The sequence below is a fragment of the Triplophysa dalaica genome, chromosome 25 (genome assembly GCF_015846415.1).
Source record: "Triplophysa dalaica isolate WHDGS20190420 chromosome 25, ASM1584641v1, whole genome shotgun sequence".
Classification (NCBI taxonomy): Eukaryota; Metazoa; Chordata; class Actinopteri; order Cypriniformes; family Nemacheilidae; genus Triplophysa; species Triplophysa dalaica.
This window is the reverse complement of record NC_079566.1, coordinates 9,984,401-9,993,633: the sequence shown is the minus strand read 5'-3', so window position 1 is coordinate 9,993,633 and position 9,233 is coordinate 9,984,401. Positions and strand designations below refer to the sequence as shown.

At 38.5% G+C, this 9,233-nt stretch overlaps 1 protein-coding gene across 4 annotated transcripts in view; it reads left to right on the top strand.

Annotated features, from left to right (window-relative positions):
- The window catches only part of znf516 (zinc finger protein 516), a 36,143-nt gene continuing 26,910 nt past the window's right edge, over positions 1 to 9,233 (top strand). Inside the window, exons 1-2 of one of the 4 annotated variants that reach the window (XM_056741520.1) lie at positions 1,471 to 1,704; positions 2,768 to 2,812. The gene's annotated coding sequence lies outside the window, so the exon portion shown is untranslated. Of the gene's footprint in view, positions 470 to 1,470; positions 1,705 to 2,767; positions 2,813 to 9,233 lie in introns of those variants that run through there. The other 3 variants (XM_056741521.1, XM_056741517.1, XM_056741519.1) reach the window with 3 other exon arrangements.

Sequence of the window (9,233 nt, the reverse complement as noted above, 5' to 3'; positions counted from 1 at the left end):
TGGCGAACATCGCGGGCTTTAAGTCAAATAAAGTATTTATATTTCATCATAAACTTTAAACGTTTAATGTAAAACCCATACATCACTATTTTTTGTTGTCTACTATGCCAGTAAATACAGCTTGTGCCATTATGAGTCCATATAGACTTTCTGCATCAACCAACTTTCTGCTGAACAAACAATAGTCAATGGAAGAGGGAGGAACCATCGCCGCTCCAGGTGTCGCACCAAACACACGGGCCACTTCGCTGTCGATCGGTCTCAATCTGGATCAACGTCTGTCGGTGTCATCGCATTGTTTCCTCGATCTGCAATCCCGCTACATTTGATCGTTGATGAAAGACGATTTCTAAGCACACGTCATTTCGGAACTGCGGATGCCACACAGTTTGTTTGTCATCAACTCGGAGTGTCACCTTGCGTTTGTGCCGTTGCCCCACAACTTCATTACGTCATTTTCTTGTACAAGGTAAGTTTGACGATCAAATGACGAATCAAACTGTGAAAAACAATCGATCGTAAACCTAAAGATCGAAGCATCGGTCGTCTCGACGATACTTCGCCCACTTTAAGGAAGAATCGGACGGGCTTGCATCGCGATGGCTTGCTTGCTGTCGCTCGTCATGTGAAATGTATTGTTTCGGCGTCGGTCTAATTAATAGATGAGATTACGATTAGAGATCAATATGTCGGTAGTTCAGTTTTAAAGACGGTCGTGCATTGAATTGCGATCTGTGTTACAGTAACTCACATGTGCTTATCATTTGCATGTATCGTTAACCTCTGCCATAACCTACTCTGTCCGCGCATTATTTTTTAGGAAGTTTCCTTTTGAGGCATATGATCACTGAGAGCTTTAAAGACATCGACTGTTGTTACATTTGCATGTGAGTGTGAAGTTTGGTTGCATGTTTATTTTCAGTTAACTTCGAGACTTGGAGGGCAAATTCATTTCCTTTAATGTGATTTGGACAATAAGAATGGATTGCGGATTGGATTTGGCAGATGCAAAGCCAGCACTTTTCTTGCTCCCTATTGTTTACAATTTAACAGCTAAAAGTTTAAGTCAGAGATGTATATACAAATGTTTTCTGATTTCGTCGACTCATAACCCTCACACTGTCATTAAAACACTAAACTTGTTGATGCAGAACAGATCATCACTTAAGCAATTATTTTAGAAGGAAATAAAGCAACGGGCTTGCAATGCCCAGCGTCAAATTAGGTTATCTGTTATCTCCCATCACGTTATCGATTTTTTTCGACATTGAGATTTTCAAAAACATTATCTGTTATAGACAGACGTTTTATTTTCTGAAGGCTACAATAGAAATGCGATCAGTGGCATCGGATGGTCTTAAATCTAAACCATGTTACTTTGAGAGATAATACAGTTGCAGGGCGGGGCTTTGGTGCTTTACTTTTTTTGTTTTGTCCGTTTTCCCCCCTTCCCTCTCTCTGAAAGCTTGTCGGATGCTTGTCAGTTCGCATTTAACTTACCATTATCAAGGCTCAAAGCCTTTCGCGGAGGACGACGGACTGCGATTAACGGGGCATTTTTGGATAACGGTCCTGTTGAATCGGAATCGGAATCTTTGCGATACGGGGTACCGGACGAGCCACATGAATTAAGCAAAGGATTGTGCTTCCTAAACAATGTGCATGAAGTTTCTAAAGAGGATATTTAATGAATTAAAACATATGGTAAGACAACACAGCTGCTTTGTTGTAATCTGTGCATATAGTTTGATTTGTGGCCACTAATGTTTACGTTTGAGTGAGTCATGTTAGGATACTTTATTACAATTTGTGTTGTGTATGATAATGACAGTGATGCATATGCGGAGAAATGGGGATTGGTGGATGCGTTATCATTATATTATGACTAAAACGGCTGTCATTTGTGCCAAAAAAACGTCTGTAAAGTTAATGTGACCCTAGAATAACGAAGGGAAGTTTCGTGGCACAACAAGCATCAGCAGGAAGTTTGTTTTGCATTATTAGGTGAACGGTGGGGTCCGGGGGCGGCGAGGGGGGGGGGGGGTGCTGCTTCTGGGGTGACGTCAGCACACTGCTTAATACCCCTTGCTTTGTAATGAGGGCTCTGTTTCTGACCAACATGACTTTGAATGGGTTATTTCATCTTTTTTGTTAGAGTGTTTTCTTATCGGCGTTGTCTGTTTTGGATGTATCATCAATTATGACATAATGATCAATTATCATGGCCTTCTGGTTTATGTTTACAGTTTCAATATTTGTTTTGTCACATAGCGTTATGTGTTTCATGTGTCACCACCTAAATTAACTAGTTTAATTTGATGCAAAAATGTTATGGAATGTTACTGAACCACGGTTACACCCCCACATTTTTTTATTGGGGGTCAGATATGGTTGAGAGCAGTCATTTGCTGATTTCACTGCCATGTAGATATAGGATAAATGGCAAATTTCCTTTTCTTAACTGAAGGTGGGTGTATGGGAAACTGTTTGTGTTTTTAATGCAATTTTCCTTACTGTTTGTCTACTAGTTGTTTACTAAACAGTTTTTCATGTCGAGCAAACACCTCAAAACAACATCTCCACGTATTTTCTTGATTCAGTGTTAAGTGTTCATGTCGCACAGAGCATCCACGGCTTAAACAGTTGACAGTGAATTGAACGGTACAGCTATTTTTGTGTTTTGTCCTGATAGACAAAGAACACACCTCGGAGCGCTGCAAGGTATTTGCATGGGCCTTAACTAAAGTCACTTCCCTTTTATGTGCAGCTGCTTACTGGACTTTGTGAAGTCTCATAGAAGCAAGTTGTTGACGTGAGTACCGTGTAAATGCTTACACACCTTTTGATATGTTTATAAAAAAAACTCTACCGTGTCTATTCGGGATCGAGTAAGTGCCTGTTGTACTACTTGTTTGAGTTAAGAGAAATCGGCAATAAGAAATTCCTGTGACTGTTTTGAGATGAATGGAAATGTGCTTTTTGGTTTGTTATAGTTCTTCATCTAAGAATGGTCAAGGGTGAGTTTTGGCTACTTAAATGCTATTAAGGCAATCTTTTGCTATTCAAGATCTCCAGTAATCCTTTTCTGTAAATGAGAATGATATGCCTACCCGTGGTTTTCAAAACTGACTTAAATTGAAATTTTAAAGGAAAAGTTCACCAAAATATGAGAGTTCTGTCTTCATTGACTGGTAGTCAGTGGTGGCCAAGAACTCTCTGTGTTCATCAGAAAAAATGCATTTATACTCATTTGGAATAGCTAGAGGGCTAGTAAATTATGACATATTTTTTGGGGGGGGTGAAATGTCCTTTTAAAGTTGATTTCTACTTTGATTTAGAAGGCTATCAGCTTCCGTTTTGCCCAATTTGACCCACAGGACTCCTAACTATTATCTAGGTCATCTGCAGAACTCCTTTTGTCATATAATAAGTCTACTAGTATTTTTTTTATAGCTTCCACTTATGTCCACTGGATTAAATAATGTTACGTATCTCCCAAGACTCCGAGGTCCTAATTTGAAATGCCCCTTGTCACCGGACAATTTTCATCCAATCCATCCGCGCCGTTTGAAGTTTATGGCCTGAACTTGTGCCGACCTTGAAAAGTTGACCCTGTACATCCCCCTCGACATTCTACTACGACTTAACAAGCATTTACAGTTCTCCTGCAACCCCTTATAGCTCAAGATCGGCTAGCTGGAGGAAGGGACCATTAACATTATCAGTGGCTTTGAGTAGAGGCAGTGGGGAGGGAAAAACAATAAGCACAAGGGTGCCATTGTGAAGGATCAGCAGTAGATTACTGGAATTCTTTTTTCCATGGCCTGAATAAGCTTCTAGTTCCCCCATCTGGACACACCAAAAAAGCTTACATTCGCAACTTTAATATTTTAATGCCTTTGTTACACCGCATTTGAGTCTGCTTACCATTAGTGTCATTTGTACTTCGGATCAGGCAAAGTGAATATAGGATTGGTTTGGTGAAGTTTGTGGAGTCATTTTTAATGATGCAATATTCTATTATTAATAGTAGTAGTAAAGAACGAGATAGGGGAATCTGTTTTGTGACTTCATTTATATAGTATAATGTAGTGTGTATTTTAGCCTGTCACAAAGATGTGCATAAGTTTTACTGATTAAATAAACACACCTTCATAAAGAAGATGAGCGATTATGTGACTGGAAGTTTTGGTCATGCTTATGTTGTCATCCGAGGTGCAGTTTAACCAGTTTTGGATTCATTTGAATAACTGTCTGTTCGATAAACAGCCGAGTGTAGTGCATTGAGTCTAAAAAAACAATAATAAGGAAATTGCTTTAAAGAACTCACACACGCTACTTTAATTCTTAAGGGTCCCGTGCAGATGGAGAGTGATAAATTGCTATTTATCCTCATAGGAACAATGATTCTGAAGGAAGTTTCCACAAATTTGTTTAGTCTTCTCCAGTTAGGATCTTGATGTACATTTGGAATGAATAATAGGGGTTTAGAGAAAACATTTATACTGGCTATTTCTACAAAATTTTCTAAACATAGTTGCTGCAATTTTGACTTAAAGGTCCAGGATCAATTGCATTTACATTTATGCATTTGACAGATGCTTTTATCTAAACTTGCATTGCATTATAGTAGACATTTGTACATTTGAGTATGTGCAATCCCTGGGATCGAACCCATAACCTTGGCGTTGCTAACACCGTGCTTTAACAATTGAGCTACAGAAATGTCTTAAAATATACCTAACCATATCTTCAGAGGTGTATAAAGTATTATATAATGAAGCGTTATGTTTTTATTACATTGAATGAGCTATTTCTATCTACATACACCGCAGGTCCCCTTACATGAAATTCACCATGTTGTTTCTACAGTAGCCCTATACGGACAAACTGCTCTACAGAGTGTGATTTGTAAAAACGTTCTCCTTCGACAAAGAAGTGAAAACGTGACGATATCATCCGGCGAAAGCCATCGTAAAGGGTGGCTGAGAGGTGGAGTGAATCGTTGGTTGCAATTTGTAATCTCACCACTAGATGCCGTTAAATTTCATACGCTGGACCTTTAATTGTAATATTTTAATAGAACCATGCTAAGCATAGTTGTACAATGCACTGTAATTGCTATAATTGCTGGATTATCTTTAATCTACACTATTTATATCGTCATGTTATGATACTTCACCCATTCAGAGTTAAGGCATGTAAACACGTGTTAAGTATTGTAGCATTAGTGATCTTGACCACATTAACTGATGAAACATTTGCAAACAAACTGAACGAACTTGTTTCTTTGTTAGTTGTAACTTGTTAAAAACTAAGTTGTGTCTTGACTGCTGCCCCGGGCATCTGATTCGAAGCAGGCACCACAGCCGAGCGACTCCGCCACGCGTGGTCAACATGTGGGCGCTAATCCTGCTATTAGGGTAATCTGCTCAACCCACCAATCAATAGCGAGCACACCCATCCCGCATCTGAGCCCTCTAACAGGCGAAATTAGGGCTGAAGAAAAATGATTTAATCAGTAGGATTAGGTGCAGCTGAGGGGGAGGAGAGGCATCGCATGAAGAATTTAATTTGCTAAGACATCCAGGTTAAGAGAGAACAGATGTCTTCCTAAATTCGTTGATATTTATTTAATTATATTCCTTTTGGTGGTTTTGTTTGTTTTTGGTAAGGTGGTTATGGTGGGTGTTTCATAGGAAATATATACAGCGGCATCAAAACGTGCGTTCAGACCCTTAATATGTCATTAACAGGAAAATTAAGATAAAGACATATCAGAGCATTATATAATTAATTGAGAAAGAAAGCACAAGCACACGTTTATAGGAGAGATTTCACCAAGTTGCTGAAATTTACGTTTTAAAACAAATATTTACTGTTTGAAAAAGTATGTGGACACTTTATGACTATTTAGTTGGTAAAACAGGGAACACAACAGACAATCGTTGGACAAAATGAAAGATTTGGTTTTCATCAGTTCCAGTAGTACCGCTCTAACACAGAACAAGGAAAGTAACTGTACCTGTTTTTCCAGAATGTTCAGATCAAGATACTTTATTGATTGAAAGGTTATCTCGACTTGACTAGAAAGCAAAGTATTCAAGTCATGGTAAATCTTTAGTCTTTTAATTCAGAAATAGTTTTAAAAGATTGTATGTAGAATTTGTATGTGATGGCCATGTAAAATGTCAGTGTGTAGTGGAGGGCTTGGCACATGGTCGGGCTTGCAACAGCGGGCAGAGAGAATGAGAAGAGATAAGCAGGGCACAGCTTTGGCACTAGAAAGCATAACAAGTGATGGCAGTGTGTGTCTTCCTGTCCAACGTTCCAACAGGAACAGGTTGGTACTGTATACTGCACACACATCACCGTTTTGACCATGACCTCACTGTCATCGTGTCCATAATGTTGCGAGCCATCCCTGCAGTCGTTTTTATGCCTGCATTTGTGGCTTTTCCTTCATTCAACCATATCAGTCGACTGTAGCAAATCCAGATCCTTTAATTTCACAAGATCCAAACTGTAACCTACATATGTACAGGTGTATGATATTTGATTTAGTAATCCAAAATCACACAGTCCAGAGTCTAACAAAGGTTCCAATTGAGATTATGGAAGCAAGCCATTGTCGCTATTATCTGGAAACCACACAAACAGCTGTTGCAGCTCCACCCTCAGACGTACATGAAACGGTCCATTTTCTCTTGAACTTGTATAAACCGCCCAGTCTGACTGACAGAGTTATAGAATATTTTAATAACAATTTATTGTGTAGGTTGTTTATGTTGCTTTTTTGGGCTTTGATTCACTGTAACGCCTTTGAAAAGTGGATAGGACAGATTCTACCATCTAAACTTGCCCTGTTAGTTTTTTGTTGTTGCTTGATGTTATCAGTGCAAGGACCAGGATCATAACCACCAAAGACATTGTGGTTGATTCTTAAGAATCTTTGTTTTAGAACAGAAAGAAAGACAAATGTTTAGGTAGGATGGGTTTTGCATTAGCCCTTGATGCTTTATGTATTTGTTTTTATGCTACTGTGCTACTCCACCCAAAACTATATGCTATGCAATTTTATGGCTATCAAAACATAGCTGTTGCTTTTTAAAGAGACAGCCCACCCCAACAAATAAATATGGTTCCTCGTTTTTTTAACTCAAGTTGTTCCAAACCTGTTTACATTTCTTTGTTCTGTTGCACACAAAGATATTTAAAGGAATCTTAGCGAACAAGATTTCTGGGGCTTCATTGACTGGAATGTTTTTTTTATATTTTGAAGAATTTGGGAAAACAAACAGTTCTGGCGCACCTATGACTACCATTTGTTGACTGTCCCAGAAATTTCAGTTGCTTTCAGAACAAAGAAATGATTCATTTATACAGATTTGAAACAACTTGAGGGTGAGTAATTCATGACCGAATCTGAATTTTTGGTGGAGTATCCCTTTGAAGCTTTACTGCTAGTCAGTAAACCTTATCTGGGGCATGTGAGTGTCGCATTCTTTATTAACTGAAAGTGGGATTTCCATTGCATATGCTTTTCTCTCTATATGTAGTGCACCTCTGTATTTTAAAAACTTGCTAATAATGTCTCTTCTCTCTGGAGATGTCCCTGTTGTGCCTTTTTTTCCTCTGGACTGATTGCATGTGGATTTCAACTAATTGGATCCTGTGGATGTCAAGGCCTTGCAGCTGTAAATTATTCAGTGTCTGGTTTGGCTGTAAAACAACATGTCGGAAACACAACACTTTATTTCTTCATTTGCGCCCGCTGTAGCAAAAAGCTTAATAATATTTTGAGGCTAAAATATCACATGGCCTTTTATGCTAAACTTGGATTTAAACAACATGGATTTATGAAAGGGCTGTGATGGGGAAAGTCACGTTGGTCTGGGTCATATGGTTTTCCCATTTGCTGTATACAGTACATTCCACAATGTGAAAAACCAATAAGGAATATTAACAAATTTCCTCTTCACTACCAGCTGTTCCTCTGAGAAAGAGCTTTGAGTGTATTAATAGCTCAGGCACTGGGGAATTTCTTTTATTGAGGAAAATACATCTAAAATTCAGAGCCAAACCTCTAATAAGTGCTTTTAATACAGACACAGGAAATACTTCAGATTACTTGTATTCTGTTTCGTTGCTTGTATTCTGTAAAACATACTTGTGGACTTTTTTGGCAGCTACCATTAGTGTTCTTCTTGAAATTCATGAGCGATGCTAAGTGAAATCGGAACACCTAGCTGTTTAGCGACCATTGTGTTTGTTTGGTATGCTAGCAGTTCCAGAAAAACAATTTCTGTTGTTGGCATTAACAGATAAAACTTTAACTTCCTCATTTGTCGGTTTCAAGGAACAGAAGCGTTAAAGATGTCATTGTAAAACAAGCAGTCTTAATGGTTGTCACATGATACTGTATAAATATATAATTCGTTTTGGGTGTCTGTTCTGTGGGTCCCTTGAGGGACGAGCTAAACTCTCTTTGTGTGTATCTTAGCAAGCGATAGAACCCAGTTCAGAAAGATCATCTGAATAAGTTCTGCATTCTAGAGACGATGTGACCAGCTTTAGTTCACTTCCTTGGGGTGACTGGGATTAAAGGGTGTAATCCACCACGTTTTGGCACCAGACGTCCAGCTGGACTGACCTCAAATCCCTGAGAGCCCGACATGACATCCCTTAGAGAGGGGAGCGCTCGACACCACCATTTTGATCAGGCTTGAGCCCAACAGCCAATTGTACAGTAACATTGGAGACTTTTGTTACATTTTAGATACAGTTTAGCGTTGCGCTAATAAAGTAAAACATTTTGTGTATGTATGCTAAACTCAATCGCTTTCCAATAAACTCGTCGCTTGCCTTCCAAAACCTTGGATTTCTAAATTCACTAGCAACATAGTATTTAATCATTTAAAAGGTCCAAAGTTCACAAGCACTTTTTAATACTTTTTATTGGTTTGATATTTACCAAACCAACTGAAAGAGAAAGGGTGACTAATAATAATAATGATTTATGGCAAAAAAATACAAATCACGAAATATGGAGATTTCAGAAGAAAAGCAGCAATATGTAATATAGTTCTGGTCATATTTGACGTCAAAATTACGACAATATTTTGCATTATTTTAACAAATTTAAGAACCCCTGTCCTATGAGGTGCAAATCTTGTACTCGTGACTGTGACAAAACAAATAAATAATAATTCGTAAAGTACAGATGTCTACAT